The sequence below is a fragment of the Pyxicephalus adspersus genome, chromosome 7, assembly GCF_032062135.1.
Source record: "Pyxicephalus adspersus chromosome 7, UCB_Pads_2.0, whole genome shotgun sequence".
Lineage (NCBI taxonomy): Eukaryota > Metazoa > Chordata > Amphibia > Anura > Pyxicephalidae > Pyxicephalus > Pyxicephalus adspersus.
The window spans coordinates 9,057,225-9,062,621 of NC_092864.1; the positions used below are offsets into that span (position 1 = coordinate 9,057,225).

The 5,397-nt window shown below is 39.2% G+C and overlaps 1 protein-coding gene across 1 annotated transcript in view; it reads left to right on the top strand.

Moving 5' to 3' along the window:
* The first annotated feature begins 1,378 nt into the window (after window positions 1–1,378).
* The window catches only part of MSS51 (MSS51 mitochondrial translational activator), a 13,926-nt gene continuing 9,907 nt past the window's right edge, over window positions 1,379–5,397 (top strand). The window contains exon 1 of the mRNA XM_072416979.1: window positions 1,379–1,467. The gene's annotated coding sequence lies outside the window, so the exon portion shown is untranslated. The remainder of the gene's footprint in view (window positions 1,468–5,397) is intronic.

Genomic DNA, 5,397 nt, shown 5'->3' on the forward strand with positions numbered 1-5,397 from the left:
TCACTGTCCAATCACAGACCGGGGGAGGGACAAGACCTGTAAGTGTTACTTAACTGTAGCAAGGCATAAAATAAGTCTCCTGGTTTGCAAAATAGGGCTGTGCCATGTCTCAGCACTGTGTGAATCTTGGGACCGGATAATGAGGAATACAAGCCCTTTGGCCATTAAAGCAGCTCTCTACCATTAGGAACACCCCAAAGCTTAAATCATATGGTGTTGGTCAGCTATGCGGTTAACCGGTCCCAGGTGCTCACTTCTGGTTGTGGTTTTTGATACACTTTATGAAACTTCTCAGGGCAGTCTGTTGTTTGTTTAGGTTCTATAGACTTACAGCCAATGGCGGATGTAGCCAACAGTTGGCCCCTGTGCAGAGCTGACTTGGGGCCCTTGTTGAGAAAGGATGGTCTGGGGCCCTTGCAGTGGTATACTTTGCTATCCTTTGTCTGCCCCTTTTTCCATCTGCTTTAAAACATCTGCCAAAAATACCCAAGTACACCTATTGTTTGAAAATGGGAACCCAGGAATGGGTCACCTTGTGGCTGACAAATACCCATGTGAACCTAAAGTGATCTAATATTAATGAGTCAATCTGACATTCACTAAAACATTCCCTAGCTAAGAACCAAACACTGCTATTGTAACACATGATCATTGAAGATTCACCTATAGGGGATGTTTCAGTGAACGTAGGGTCAACTGCTTTATAAATGAACCCCTTTTGGTTCAGATGGGTGTTTGCCTTTCGTAGACACCAATTTTTAACCAATAGGTGTCTGGGGCATTCAGCTGCTTTTTTGGGAAGGTATGGGGTCCATTCCTAAATGTGTTCACCCAAGATTTACCTAACTTTTTGCAATTTTTTTAAATATGTAAAATAACTTTTTCTAATTGAATTCAATGTACAAAGTGTTGGGAAAATCTTTGGTGAAAACATGTAGAAATGGACCCCATACATGCTTTGGGGTTTATATAAAGACCCCTATAATCATCCTGGCAATGGGTATTTTTAAGGTGATGGTGGCAGCCAATCAGATCGCAGCGTTTCCTTGGTTGGTTACTTTGTATCTGAATCTTTAATCTTCAATATATTTTTATTCATTTATAGATTAACAAAACAATTTTGTGGCTTTTTTAAAGTTGATTGCAAATGATCTAAAAAAATAAATAATGAACTGATAATTAATGGTGTGTTTGTTATTCACCCAGAGAATTTCCTAATTTTCTCCTCTAACTTTTACTTTTTCCCCAACCTGTCCGGACAGACACGGGAGATATTAATAGGAGACAGGTTGTGAAAACATTCTGGCAGCTGCCAAATCCCCCCCTCCTTTACCACCCCCCACCCCAGGGGATGTATTCCTTTCCCACCATCCTGGGGGGGACATTCACAGACCGCAGGTTCTCACATTCACTCCCAGAACTTAGCTGGAGACGACTCTGGGACCGAAACGGCAAATCCATCTGGAGGTAAACCTGAAAAAAAAAATTGAACTGTTTTTATTTTAGAACCTCCGCCCCAAAGTGTAATTTTAAAATGACGCATGACTCAAATTGATTTTTTCGGTGTAGGATAAAAATGGAGAATACTGTTTAATAAAATGATATTTATAGATTCCCAGAAGGGGTTTAGTGTCTATAGGATTCTAAATTTGTATTATGGAAGAAGAATTTAAGCCTGAATGGTGATTATGGTAATTATTCTTATATTTTGTAGTAGATATGTACATATATATATATAACCACACCTGATATATATACATATATATATTTATATATATTACATTATGTTATCTATATAGTGAAAATGTTACATATAACCAACTTTGTGTATTGAAAGTGCAAACACAAATCAGTTTCCATGTGATATCATTGCATTCTTTTCCATCAAATTATTTTTTATGGCTTTCCATTTGGAAAAGCTCCTCCATATTTTAATTACTGCATTAAATATAAAGATTTAATGATCAGCCACTAGATGGAGCTCTCACCGGCTCAATGAAATGACTCTCCTGCTAGTTGCTGAGATATCAACCATAAATGGGGTGAATTGGTTTTAATGAGTCAGCAGGGCAATTGGGCCTAATTTTCAAAATGTGATGTAATGGTATTCCTGTACATTTTTGTTCTTATCTTTTAGAAGTAAATTTATTTTAAATTTTTATATTTAACTTATGTAACCCTTGTATGGTTTTATTAAAAAAAATGGTTGTGATATAAAGATTACTGCATGGTTTATCTTTTTTTGATTCTGTTTATAGCTTAAGTGGTAAGAATCCTGATGGGTTTTTTTTTTGTTTTTTTTGGGGAGGTTCCCCTTGACTCCCTGTCCTGGATATGCAACAAGAAATTAAATCAAATCCCCCCAAAAGAAGGAAATTTCCTTAAAAGCTGTCACTGTGACAGGTGTCCTTTTTGAAATGTTGGGTTTTAACTCTATAGGGGCTCTCAGTGGCGGCCATAGCTAACAGTGAAAACTGACTTTGAGGGCCCCTATGGAGGCTCTGGTAGGCTGATAAGGGTCTAGGACCCTCGTGCACTGGCACTCCTTGCACCTTCCTATGCCCGCCCCTGCTTCCAACCAGGCAAATGCTTCTGAAACTTCCAAAACCTATTGGTTGAAAGTAGGTACTGATTATTGGGTAACTCCACAGTTGACAAACACCCATCTGAACCCAAAGGTGTCTATTTATAAAGCAGTGAATCTGATATTCTAAATCACCATTCCCTGGTGAAAAATTAATCACTGCCCCTGTGGTGGCACCTGTTGGCTGAGAAAGGTTTGGGACCCTCATACAGCGGCACATTTGCACCTCCCAAGGGTCTATTTTTAAAGCAGTGAATCTGCCATTCACTGAAGCAATCTCTGGTTGAGATCAATCACTGTCATTGAAAACACATGGACATGGAAGATTCTCCATCAGGGAATGTTTCAGTGAAAGTCAGATTGGTTCCTTTATATATAGACCACTAGGTGTTTCTGGCACTGGTTGGGGTGAGCCCCAAATATAAAGGTGGGTGTCCTAGCAGGTTAGTGCTGGGGTTGAGAAGAAGGGGGCACCTAGTGGCATTCCTATCTGCCAAGCATTCCCATGCCACTCCACGTCTCTGCTGGGAAGGGATCAAATCCTTCCCTACGTTGTCCATAATAAAGTCCCATGGGGGTCACAGTAAGAAATGTTGCAAGTTTGTTCCCTGAATATATCACAATTTCCAGGCTGATAGGCAGACAGGAGAAATCCTAGCAGTGCTATTAGCATTGCCAGCAGCCAATACATAGCTGTGAGTCACATTTGTGCATGGGGTCTTCTTGTTGGACGTCTGGCATTATAACCTTTACATTTCTGCTAATAGCACCAACAGTGGAAGCTGTCAACGCTTAAAGGACAAATCCACATGGAAGACGTCCGTTCAGTAGGAGAAGCTGGGATTCCTTATGATTGGCAGAGACCTTGTCGAATGCTGGCACTCGCAATCTTTAAAACCCAATTGAAGCCCTATATTATATATAATTATATTAAAAAATATCTATATATATTATTAATAATGCAGTCAGTATGCATATATGGGGGTAAATGTGGACTTCATTTCAGTTTTTATTGCTAATATTTGCTAAGGAAAGGGTTACATTACACTGTGCTATCAGCATGCTGGAAAGTCAGACCGCCACTCAACAAAGGCACAGTGATTTGACACGCCTCCTGCCCAGTGCTCCAATCAACAGCACTGCTTAGGAAGTCTGAACGCTGTTGATTCGAAGATTGAGCAGGGGGTGTGTTAGTCTGCTAGAAACCTTCACCACTACATTCCACAGAGGTACGGCTCTCCTGTGTGCTGATATCGCTGGAAAAGGCTGGTTATAGAACATATAAGCCCTGGGCAAATCATAATTGGGGATGCCAAGTGCACAGCATTCCAGATACCTGACATTCTGTCATTTGGGTCCCTAGGAAAGCTGGGGGCCCTAGGGAATACTGAGCATACATTTAACCTTTGTAGTAGCATATTACAGTGTATGCATCCTGACTGCAATATAGTAATAGTATTCAAATTTCAGTTGGGTTTTAACTGAGGTCCCCTGGTGGAGTCTGGTATCACCTGAGCAATTTTAGCCTAACTCCTGGCTATATTTAGAGCAAGCCCGGGTTAGAACTACTGCAGGTTTTTATTGCAGCAATAAAAAACCCTCCAAATGACTATTGCGTAAGACAAGGCATTGGAGCAATGTGCAGGGGGAATGTTGGGATCCTGCAGACCCAAACTCATGTGCTGTCCAACTCATGGTTGGATAGAAGTATTTGCTGCTAGTTCACATACACAGTAACTGCTGCATTAACTCTTTCTTCTCTACCTATTAAATGTACTTTTAGAGAACAAATCCTCCTCTCCTAAACTGATCTTTGCAATGAATTGGATTGATCATTGAACCCCTTTAAAGTTCCTAATATATTGTTGGATCATTCATAGATGTTATGGATCACTACAACTATACAGTTAAGGATGTAAGTCTTGCTCCCCCTTGAAGAAGCGAATACAGCGAAACGTGCCAGAACCAAAATCTTTCTTCTGTTCATTAACATTAACACTATTACAATGTGTATATTATGTCTCGGAAGAAGCAAATATGGTGAAATGCGTCAGCAGCTGTGATCCTTACTCTTGCTCATGAGTAATTAAAACTTACAATGATTTATTTGTATCATATGGAAAACAATGGAAGTTTGTATAGTGATTCATGGACTTTAATTAAAGTGTTTTAATGAATTGGGTTGATCATTGAAAGCCTCTTCTAGTTCTGAGGTCATGCTCTTACTAATCCTTAGAATATCGTTGGATCATTTATAGATGGTATGGATCACTATACTATACAGTGATGGATATAAGTATTTCTCTCCTCTGAAAAAGACGATATGGCAAAACGCATCAGCAACCGAGATCCTTTCTTCTGCTCATGAATAATTACCAATTCCACCGATTTATGTGTATCATATGTCCAACATAACAGTGGAAGTCTGTATAATATTTCTTTGACTTTATTTAAACTGATCTTTTTATTGAATTTGGTTGATCATTGAAACCCTCTTTAGTTCTGATGTCACGCTCTTACTAAGCTATAGAATATCATTGGATCATTCAAAGATGTTATGCTATAGATGTTATCACTACTATTGTATAGTGATGGATTTAAGTCTTTCTTTCCCCTGAAGAAGCCAATATGGCGAAACGTGTCAGTAGCTGAGATCCTTTCTCCTGCTCATGAATGATTATCACTTGCAACGATTTCTGTGTATATTATGTGTAAGGTGACAGTGGAACGCTTTATAGTATTCAATTGACTTTAATTTACCTAATCTTTTTATTGAATTGGTTTGATCATTGAAACCATTCTAGTTCTGAGGT